At 38.3% G+C, this 12,214-nt stretch overlaps 1 protein-coding gene across 3 annotated transcripts in view; it reads left to right on the forward strand.

The window, feature by feature from the left end:
* The window catches only part of Sbf2 (SET binding factor 2), a 365,757-nt gene that overhangs the window by 241,184 nt on the left and 112,359 nt on the right, over positions 1-12,214 (forward strand). The gene's annotated exons all lie outside the window — the stretch shown is intronic.

Below are 12,214 nucleotides of genomic sequence, written 5' to 3' on the forward strand. Positions count from 1 at the left end.
AATTACCTGATAGAGGAGACTCTGGGCGTGTTTGTGGAGAGTTATTGTGCTTAGGATAATTGAGAAAGAAAAGATTAGCCTGCTATGTGTGGCACCATTCCCGAGTCAGGGATTCTGGGCTGTATGAAGAAGAGAAAGTGAGGTGAGCACAGGCCTTCATTCTTTCCTTCCTGACTGAGGATGCAGGGGAGCAGTTGCATCAACGTCCTCCTACCTTCACTTCTCACCGTGATAGAAAATATCTTACAGTATGAAGCAAAATAAATATGTCCTTCATCTCTTCATCCCTCCTTCCCTTCCTTCCTTTCATTTTTTTCCTTAAGTTGCTTTTAGAGGATTTTTTTGTCATAGCAACTGATAACCCACAAAGACAACAAAGTGACTTAGAATATTCAAACAACAATAAAGATAAAATAAATGTAAACAGACATATGAGGACTATGGGACAGCATTAAGAAGGCAAATTTTCAAATCATAGGCATAGAAGAAGGAACAGTAAAAGCTAAAGGCACAAAAAAAAGTTCATCAAAATCATATCCACATTTACAGATAGATATTGCCATTCATATACAAGAGGCATTTAGAATGCCAAACAATCAAGACCAGAGTAGAACCTACCCATGTCTCATCATCATTAAAACACCAAGATACAGAACAAAGAAAGAATATTGAAACATGTGACAGGGAGCAGAGTCTCACATACAAGCAAACTAGTCAGAATAATAGTTGATACCTCAACAACAACTCTGAATGCCAGGAAGATGCCACATGATGTGGTTTAAGCTCTGGAAGATAAGAACTACCAACCCAAAGTACTGTATCAAACAAAGATATCCTCATTACTTAAGGGGAAAGACCTCTGTGTGATAAACAAAAAATAAAGGGATTCACAAGTACTATGCTAGCACTACAGAAGATACTTGAAGGAAACCTGAATGCTGAAGAAAAAGGTAGGTACCTGGAGATGTAGGAAATAATAAACTATACTAAAACAGTAAGCAAATAGGTATTAGGGAAGTTCCAAACATTACAAAAAAAATTACATGAATTGTGATGGTTTGAATAGGTTTGGCCCCATAGATCCATGTGTTTGAATGCTTTATTATAGGGAGTGGCATTATTAGAAGATGGTACCTTGGAGGAGGTGTGGCCTTATTGTAGGAAATGTGTCACTGTGCATAGGTGGGCTTTGGGGTCTCCTATGTCAACCTCCTACCAGTGTGGAAGATAGTCTCCTTGCAGGATTTTCAGTGGACACAACTGTTCAACTTTTTTGGTAAACATCAAGTAACATACTGGATAGTTTGTTAAGAGAATATTTCATTCTTATGAAATATTAACCATTTTTATGAATCTAACCATTTCCAAAGTGGCTGTCCCAGTTTGAATCTCAGCAGCAATGCAACAGTGTGTTTTCTAACAAAATCATATAACAGCTTTATATTTGGCTTTTACACACTATCATTTTTGTAAGAAAGAAATAACTCAATGATTTCTTTTTATCTAATTTTTAAAACCTTTCACATCAAATCCACTTATTTTTAAAGTATATCTTATTATTTCACCTTACTCTGTTATCTTTTTTTCAACCAATCTGACTTGGTTGTATTCTTCAGTTTAAACAACTATTGACCGTTGTAAACTTGTTGAAATTATACTTGTTGATTATATGTCGTATTATCGTGTGTGTACTTTAATGTAATTTGATGAATTATGTAAAGTTCATGACCAGTGTTAACCAGCAGAGATCCTTAGAGGACTAACTTGATATGTCCGTAATTAATTCCTGATAAGTTCTAGAACATACTGAAATGTATTAGAAGTGTTAGAAGTGACCATGATTCTGATAAATGCTAATCAACATGATGATAGTGACAAGGTGACAATTCTGTCTCAAACCTTTCAAGAAGACTGTGTTTGACATCTGTTAGACATAGGCACCTGTGCACATGAATTGCCAAGCCACTTACACAAAAATGTGAAATGTGGATAGTTTTATTGTTTCATTTACTTTACACATAATAAGAGTATGATACGCTTTTCAATTTGAATTGCTGAAACATTCACCTGTGACCTTAGATAACCATTGAAATGCTCTTACTTGTACATGTGTCTTCATGAGGTAGTCTTATATCATTATCCACATTTTGTTCATTTACCCAAATACAGACATTTGATACAAAACAAAGGGCAGTAAGAAACTAAAAACCATGAAGAAATGGTATCTGAACTTAAAACTGAAATGAATAGAAGATTTATATACTGAAAATAGAGGAGAGCATGTCAGATGGTCAAAGCAAGAAGAGAGAAATATGGCCCATAGTCAGTCTTTAAGCCCTGTGCTAGTTGCAGCTTTGATTTATTCACTACCTAATATTTAGCATACAATAGAGTCCTACTTTCATTTCTCTTGCTGTAATAAAATATCCTAACAGAGATATCTTACTAGAGAAACTTTATTTTAGCTCACAATTCCAGGGTACAGTCCTTGTGTAGGGAGGCCTAGGTGACAGGAATTTTAAGTCCTATTGAATCCATCGCGAAGAGCAGAGAGCAATGAGCACATGCAAGTCTCGCTTGCTGCTCAGCGCAGCGTCTCTATTCCAACGGTTTAGGGCCTCCTCCTGTGGAGCGTCGCCGCCCACCTTAGACTGTGGTAGTCTGGGACAATTCAGACAGTCTCCCACAACCAAGCCAGTGTAAGTAACCTCTCATTGAGGGTCTCTGACCAGGCAACTCTAGATTGTGCTAAATTGATAATTAAAGCTACCAATCATGCCAAGTAGAACTCAGTTTTTTGCTGTGGCTTCTTTTCCTCATTTCTCATAGTAGTCCTTCTGAAACAAACAGGGATAAAGCTAATACTTTTAATATACCCCATTTTAATGACTTTCACATTACTAGCAAAAATCCCAAGAAAATGTTGATATTTAGATCACTGTAAATTTTTTATTGATATAGTGAATATTTAGGGAAGGTTTAAAGATGTTAGAAAACTTTTTATTAGGAAACCCAGTCCATCTTTATATTAACATAATACCATAAATGATGTTCTGCTGCTCTCGGTGACTGGTGCAGACATACAGGATCTGTATTGCCGTGCTGTATGAACACTGGAAATGTTAACTTAGGTGCTAAGAAGTCTCAAAGTGGTGGTTTTTGGGAACCAAATCCCAGAAATGCTTCCACCCACTAGTGCACATGCTATTTAAAACTGTAACTGTTATCTTTACAGAGTATGACTACATTTCAGTATGTTCTAAAACTTACCAGGAATTACAGTTTTTTTTTCCCTAACTAACGTCAGTTGCTTTGAATCATTAGTTAGATGAGTTATTTTTTAAACTAAGTTTGTAAATTGCTGTGTATATCTTAGGTAGTAAAATATACTAATGTTCATTGTAGTTTTAGCAGAGCAAATAAATGAAACTATCACCAACCCTACATCCGACAGAGGGCTAATGTCTTAGTCAGGGTTTCTATTCCTGCACAAACATCATGACCAAGAAGCAAGTTGGGGAGGAAAGGTTTTATTCAGCTTACACTTTCACATTGCAGTTCATCACTAAAGGAAGTCAGGACTGGAACTCAAGCAGGTCAGGAAGCAGGAGCTGATGCAGAGGCCATGGAGGGATGTTTCTTACTGGCTTGCTTCCCCTGGTTTGCTCAGCCTGCTCTCTTATTGAACCCAAGAGCACCAGCCCAAAGGTGGTACCACCCACAAGGGGCCCTCCGCACTTGATCACTAATTGAGAAAATGCCCCACAGCTGGATCTCATGGAGGCACTTCCCCAACTAAAGCTCCTTTCTCTGTGATAACTCCAGCTTGTGTCAAGTTGACACATAAAACTAGCCAGTACAGCTAATATCCAATATATATAAAGAACTCAAGAAGTTAGACTCCAGAGAGCCAAATAACCCTATTAAAAAATGGGGTACAGAGCTAAACAAAGAATTTTCACCTGAAGAACTTCAAATGGCTAAGAAGCACCTTAAAAAATGTTCAACATCATTAGTGATTAGGGAAATCAAAACAACCCTGAGATTTCACCTCATACCAGTCAGAATGGCTAAGATTAAAAACTCAGGAGACAGTAGGTGTTGGCAAGGATGTGGAGAAAGAGGAACACTCCTCCCCTGCTGGTGGGGTTGCAAGTTGGTACAACCACTCTGGCTGTTCCTCAGAAAACTGGACATAAAACTTCCAGAGGACCCTGCAATACCACTTCTGGGCATATACCCAGAGAATTCCCCCAGCATGCAGTAAGGACACATGCTCCACTATGTTCCTAGCAGCCCTATTTATAATAGCCAGAAGCTGGAAAGAACCCAAATGTCCCTCAATGGAGGAATGGATACAGAAAAATGTGGTATATTTACACAATGGAATACTACTCAGCAATTAAAAACAATGAATTCATGAAATTCTTAGGCAAATGGTTGGATCTGGAAAATATCATCCTAAGTGAGGTAACCCAATCACAAAAGAACACATTTGGAATACAGTCACTGATAAGTGGATATTAGCTCAGAAACTCTGAATATCCAAGATACAGTTCACATATCAAATGACTCCCAAGAAGGAGGAAAGAGAGGTCCCTGGTCCTGAAAATGCTTGATCCAGCATTGTAGGGGAGTACAAGGACAGAGAAGTAGGAGGGGGTTGATAGGAGAATGGGCGGAGGGAAGAGGGCTTAGGGAACTTATGGGGAGGGAGGAACCAGCAAAGGGAAAATCATCTTGAATGTAAACAAAGAATATTGTAAATAAAAAGTTATTTTAAAAAAGATTAATTTACAGTGGTAAATTATAACACATTTCACGAGGAAGAGTGATAAGTCATGGCCAAGTAGCATTTTACTCCAATTGCAAGTCTACTTTAACAATTAGGAATTGTCACCAAATTGGGTATGCTAGTACTTGTAATCTGGCATTCAGGAGGCTGAGGCTGGGTAAGTACAATAGCAGACTAACCAACATTCTTTTTTATTTTTTTTTTTAAATTTAGCAGTTTATTCTTTTGCTCTATCATCTTAATGCTGGTTCACACATCTAACCACAGTCCAACATGGGCTACATAGGAAGCCCTTTTCTAAAAATACCCAAAATAATAATTTATTTTCCTCTTCATCATTGTTGTTAAAGACAAGTTTTCTCTGTGTAGCCTTGGTTCTTCTGGAACTCACTCTGTAAACCAGGCTGGCCAGATTCACCAGCCTCTGTCTCTTAAGGGCTGGGACTAAAGGTTTGTACCATCATGCCCAGCCCAAAATTAATTTTAAAAGGAGAAAATGAATGGAAGCAATGTCACTTTAATAGCAGACTAAGGATATGTGAGCATGTCAGTAGAAAAATTAGATATAGCTTCTAATCATCCATTTTAGTTTTAATTTTCAATTACCATTTCATAGACATGATGCAATCTGAAGCTCTCTTGAGTAGACTTGTACTGGAATGTTTTTTATTCTACCTGGATTGTATGTGTTCACATATGCCATTTTTAGATTCCGTTTAATACTTAATTGAATTTAAGAAACAAAAGAGTGCAAAAACAGATTTAAAACAAAATTAAGACTTACTGAAATAAGATTACTTAGCATCAAATCTTAGCTCTACCCTTCATAACTGTGTAGATCTCAGCAAAATAATCATTACAGGCTCCATTTTTCACCAACAAAGTGGACATAATTACAGCATATATAAAATAGAAATGTTGGGCTGTAGATGGCTCAGTGTTTAAGAGCACTGACTACTGTTCCAGAGGTCCTGAGTTCAATTCCCAGCACCCACATGGTGGCTCACAACCATCTGTAATGGAATCTGATGTCCTCTTCTGATGTGTCTGAAGATAGCTACAGTGTACTCGTATACATAAAATAAATAAGGAAATGTTTAAAAAATATATAAAATTACTATCAGTATTAAATGAAATACATTTAGAATTACAGTGCCAGTGATACTTAGTGGCACTCACTAGATATTAGCTGTTATTTCCATGTGCTAGGGATAGTGCTCTATTTTCCAGACAACTAAAATCAAAACAGACTTGATCCATTTACTCTGATTTGTCAAGCCTAGCATTCATCTTCTGTCTCTAATTAGTGTCAGGGTACACATAATTATATGTAGCATTAAACTGTGATACATCCTGTTTGGTTTTATTAGCTTATTTAGCATTAAACATAATGAAGGTCTAATGAGATGGCTCAGAGGACAAAGCTGCCTGCCACTCAGGCCTGATATCCTGGCTTCCATACCTATATTCCACATAAACATAGGTGAGAACCAACTCCAAAATGGGCTCCAACCTTACATGCACATCATAGTGCACATTAGAAACACTCATACCCAGTTTAAATACGTGTGTCTGTGCATTGGGACGATGTCTTTGGAAAGTCAGTGGTGTTAGATGGTGTTTCCTGGAGTACACACATGAAGAAGTGTTTTCCTGAAGTAGATACAGATGAAAGGATGTTTTGCTAAACAAGCATGTAAAAGGACGCATGATGAAGAATTCTTTGCTAACAACACACATGTATTGGTTCACCTTACATTGTGTAGCTGAGCTCCATTTGCCATGACTCCATAGAGAGAAACACAGCAAAAAACTTCTGGTGGTGTTCTGGAAGCTTCTTGTTGATTCTGAGGACTTGGGCGAATTGGCAGAGTGGTATCAGCTGGTATAGACTCATGTGCTGAGACAAGACCTGTAAAAGGCATGATGTTTGGAGGGCGTATAAATAGCACTCAACAGATAGTGATTGAGGCTTGTTTGCGTAGCCAGCTTTGCAACACCACTTTGTCGATCTTGAGTCTTCACTGAGAGAGGCATGGCAGAGAACTTCTGGTATCGGAGTTGGTCCTAGTCCCCTTGCTGACTCATGCCGATTAGGCTGAGTTCTGGCTGTTTCTTCTTGGTCGTACCACCGCTGCTGGTTCATGTTTGCTATCCCAACACTACTGAACTGAACTGCTGGTATTTTTGTGAAGTTTTTGGGAGTGGATAGAGTTGCCACTGCTGACTCCTGTTAACTGAACTGCTAACATAGATGGGATTTGCTCCAAAAAAGAATTTCTAAACAAGTCCACTTCCCCATGTCCTAATAACCTTTCATTTCTACTACCTCTGGTGGGTGGTGGGCTAGAAGGGATGTTAAAGCATTTAAGAACCATTATTAAGAACCAAATTAGGGTTCAGAATTTAAGAGTGTGTGTGTGTGTGTGTGTGTGTGAGAGAGAGAGAGAGAGAGAGAGAGAGAGAGAGAGAGAGAGAGAGAGAGGGGGAGGGAGGGGGAGAGAGAGAGAGAGAGAGAGAGAGAGAGAGAGAGAGAGAGAGAGAGAGAAAGAAGCTGAAACTATTGTGAAATATATTTGCCAGCTTTTTTTTTCTTAACATTGTATTTCAAGAGCTGTAAGGAAGGTATATAAATGTACTATAGCGTTGAGGGTAGCATGAGTAAATAACAGAAGAAATAATGACTCCTTTCCCTAGGGATGGTGTTATAATAGGATTGAGGACAGTGTGCTATAGCATGAATAAAACTGACTCCCTGGGGCTACAGCTCATAGCAGGGCAGCTGGAGTGGCTGTTGAGACGGATCCACATCACCTCATGAGTCTACCATGACAGGTTTACAAGCCTGGCAGGAGAGTCTACTTATAATTCTGTAATAGTCAGGTCATAACTGAGACTTCAGGAGAATATCGTAATATAAACTGGTAGTTTGGTTTTAGTTCCTGTATAGAAGATGCAAATATTTTCAAGACTTTGGGCAATTCACAGCTATTTTTCCTTTTATTTATTTTTCTTTTATTCATTTTATTTTTTTATTACTTTTATTTTTTTTACAATCCAGTTGTTGCCCCCCTCCAGGTCTGCCCTCCCACAATTCTTCATCTCATTCCTCTTCCCCTCCACCCCACCTCCAAGAGGATGTTTCCAAACCCCACCCTATCAGGCCTCCCCTACTCCCTGGGGCCTCAAGTCTTTCCAGGGTTAGGCTCTTCTCCCACTAAGGCCAGACCAGGCAGTCCTCTGCCATATATGTGTCGGGACCTCATATCAGCTACTGTATGCTGCCTGGTTGGTGACTCAGTGTCTGGGATATCTCAGGGATCCAGGTTAGTTGAAACTGCTGGTCTTCCTATGGGTTTACCCTCCTCCTCAGCTTTTCCCAGGCTTTCCCTAATTCAACCACAGGGGTCCCCAACTTCAGTCCAATGGTTGGATGTAAGTATCTACATCTGTCTTAGTCAGCTGCTTGTTGGGCCTCTCATAGGACAGCCATGCTAGGCTCCTGACTTTAAGACACATCAGTAGTAGTGGAGCCTCCCCTGGAGAAGATGGATCCCAAGGTTGGCCTGTCACTGGACCACCTTTCCCTCAATCTCCTCTCCATTTTTGTCCCTGCAGTTCTTTTAAACAGGAAGAATTCTGGATCAGAGTTTTTGATTGTGGGATTGCCACCCCATCTCCATTTGATGCCCTCTCTTTCTACTGGAGGTGGACTCTAAAATAAAGTTCCCTCTCCCCACTGTTGGGCATTTATTTCATCGAAGGTCCCTCCCTTTGCATCCTGAGAGTCTCTCACCTCCCAGGTCTCTGATACTTTCTAGAGGGTCCCCCCACTTCCCACCCCCTGAGGTTGCACATTTTCATTCATTCTGCTGGCCTTCAGACTTTCTCTCCTGTCCACCCCCATACCTGGTCAAATAATTAACAGCTATTTTTTTATTTCATTTTTCCTAAGCTACCTAGTTCTAAGTTCTATAGTTGGCTCCATTAATGTATAATACCTTTGATTCTCATTTTTTTAATGTTTAAATATAACAATTTTAAGAGATTCCAAAGTTTTATGAAATAGGACTATTGGCCAAAACAGTTCAAAGGTATGCAGGTTAAAAGTAGTAAGTACTTACAGATAAATGGCAATTAAGATTACAGGGCTCACTTTCCAATTGTAGCAGGATAATTAAGGTAAATTACATATCAAAGTTGAGAATAAAGTATATATAAGTGTTCTGCCCTTGCAAGTTCATAAATTACCTGGTACATTTATATAAGGTTATTATATAGTCCAAGCACAGGGGACCCCAGAATATTATTTTGGGAGCTGATCCCCAATAGATAACTGCACTGTTCTGGAATGCAATCGCTGGGTCGATAGCTGTAGCTTTATTGTTTTAGAAGTTTTCCATCTTTACCCTAATTAATGTCTCTAATGTGATTTGCAAAGAATTTCATATTTATATTTTGCAATCAGTGTTTGACTGGCAAAAAGTTTTTAGACATTCACTACAATGTGTAAACATTTTGTAAAATAATAAATAGCTCTTTCTAATCTAAATGTTTTATGGTTGCTGAGCCTCTGCTAATTGGCCATGGATTGAAATCCCCTGTTCTTTAATTTTTTAATTTGTGGGAAGTTTTTATAAATGAATGTGTAGAGCTTCATATCACAGCTGTTGTCATTTAAAGTTTGGACAGCATCATTACAAATGAAGCCCTGCTGTGAAGTCAAAGTCAAAAGGCATCTTGGCATTCCAACCATTTCCTTGGGAGAAGATTACAGCTCAAGTCTGTTGAACTTTATTGCCTTGGGCCTCATGACAGTCTTCAGAAACATGCAAAGCATTTCTGTTAAAGAAATTCAGATGTGCTGGGACATAGATGACATTCTTGAACATAACAGTGTCCTAAGGGGGTAAAGAATAGTCAAGCGGGAAAAGATAAACAGTTTTTGCTGTGTTCCTGGATTATTTTATAAGATTTATGGAAATGATGGAGGCCTACTTGATAACGTGTAGGAAAAAGGTGCAGGGTTTTTCTATGTGACTGACCATATTTTAAGATAAAATCTAAACGTGATTCCAGCATAATGACTTAACTTCAAAATCATCTTCCTATTTGTGTGGGTTGGATGCTAGGGTACAAGGCCCTGTGAGTGCAAGGCAAGCACTAAAGTCATCCTTCATTCAGTTGGGTTTATTCTCATTGATTGTTTCTCTTCTTCTCCCCTCCTGCCTCCTGGCATGTGTGTGCCTGAAAGACATAACTAAAATAGTTCCAGCACTTAGCCTGTTTTATAGCTGAAACTCTTTTAGTCTAAAACCAAAGATCATTTGGTCCAGTTTAATATCTATACAAGTATCCAGATTCCAGCACAAATCCTCATAGACACAGCATAAAAGAGCATGGTTGCCCCTCATGTCTTGCCTTTTTATTTTTGGATCTTCATGGCGGATGGGGTTGACTGGGGTGGGAGTTGAAGCTAGGATCCATATCTAAGAGAAAACATGTGCTAATCGTTCCTCTGCATCTGTGTTACCTCACTTAATATTTTTCAGTTCCATCCATTTTCTTGCAAATTTTACAATTTTATTTTTCCTCGTGGCCAAATCGTGTGTGTGTGTGTGTGTGTGTGTGTGTGTGTGTGTGTGTATGTGTGTGAGAGAGAGAGAGAGAGAGAGAGAGAACATTTGACCTGATTTCTTTTCCTTGCTGTTGAGAACAGAGTGGTAATAAATTTGCAAGTGTCTGTGGGTCTGAAATACTTTGGGTATAGACCTAGGAGTAATAAATATAGCTAGGTCTTAATGGTAGTTCTATTCTTTATTTTGTTTTATTTTGTTTTGAGAAACCTCTACACTGATTTCCACAGTGGTTTACTAGTTTACCCTCACACGATTAATAATGGTACCTCTTTCCCCACATCCTTTCCAGAATCCTTTCCAGTATTTGTTATTTACTTGATAATAGCCATTTTAACTGGGATGAGATGCAATCTCAAGTTTTAATTTGCATTTTTCTGATGGCTGTGGATGTTGAATACTTTTTAAAATACTTTGTTTGCTTTGTCTACATGTATGTCTGAACATCAGGAGAGGGTATTGGGTCCCATGGGACTACAGTTATAGCCAATTGTAAGCCTCCATGTGGTTGCTGGGAATTGAACTCAGAACCAGTAAGGCTGGAAGAACAGCCTTAACTGCTGAGCCATCTCCCCAGCACCTACCCCCAATGTCTTAGCCCATCTTTTGTGAACTATCTGTTTATTGAGAGTTTAATTTTGGTATTTTCATTTTTCTGGTTATCTATACAGTCTAAATATGAACCTCCTGTCTGAAATAAATCTGGCAAAAGTATTCTACTATTCTATAGGCAGTTCATTTTGCTGATAGTTTCCTATATAAAACTTCTAAATTTCATGTAATCTGCTTTTCAGTTCTTGTAGTTATTTTTTTTGCTACTGTTCTATTAAACACTTCTTGACTGTACCTATATCTTGTTGCTGTTGTTTTGTGCATAACTGTTTTGCCAGCATGTATGCATGTGTACCATGTGGGTACCTGTACCCACAGAGGCCATAGGAGGGCATCAGATACTATACCAGTGAGTATAACTCTACAAACATTCATTTATATAATGGCTCAAGGTCCATCCATGTTACAGCATATGTCAAAAGTGCCTTCCTTTTTAAGTCAAAATCATATTCTGTTGTGTGTATATATATGCCACATGTACATATCATATATTCATATATATGTCACATGTGGATATATATATAATAGTGCTATCTATCAGTTCTTTTTTCTAAAAGATGTACTTATTTTTATTTGATGTGTGTTTCACCTGCATGCATCTTAAGTGTACCAAATCTATTCAGTAGTGGTGGAGATCAGAAGAGGATGTTGGATTAGCTGTAACTAGAGTTACAGATAGCCCTGGGCCACATGTGGGTGCTGGGAACCAAACCCAGGACTATTAACCACTGAGCCATCTCTCCAACTCCAGTTCTTGACTTTGGTTCTTTGAGTTCATATCAAGATGTAAAGAAGCTGGAACATTCAGTAATTGCATATATACTTACATACTTATATTTGTATCTATGTGCTCTGCTTTTTATATTCAATGTAGTAGTTCTATTCTCCTTTCTTTTACCTGCCATAGTTTTCTTCAGCAGCAGCACCATTTTATCTTTCCAGTAAGAGTTTTTTATTCTGTTCCCCAACAACAGTTTCAGCTTTTTATATAACACTTAAGAAAGAAAATGATACTTTTAAATAGTTGTAAAATATAACCCAACATGAAAAATAGTAAAGCATGTGGGAAAATAGACATAGTGAAATAGATTGGGTGTATTGAAAATCCCCTCTCAAGTCTCTGTGTATGAAAAAACTTGTTAACACACACTCTAAGTAGCTGCTTATCAGT

This window comes from Apodemus sylvaticus, chromosome 1 (genome assembly GCF_947179515.1).
Source record: "Apodemus sylvaticus chromosome 1, mApoSyl1.1, whole genome shotgun sequence".
Taxonomy (NCBI): domain Eukaryota; kingdom Metazoa; phylum Chordata; class Mammalia; order Rodentia; family Muridae; genus Apodemus; species Apodemus sylvaticus.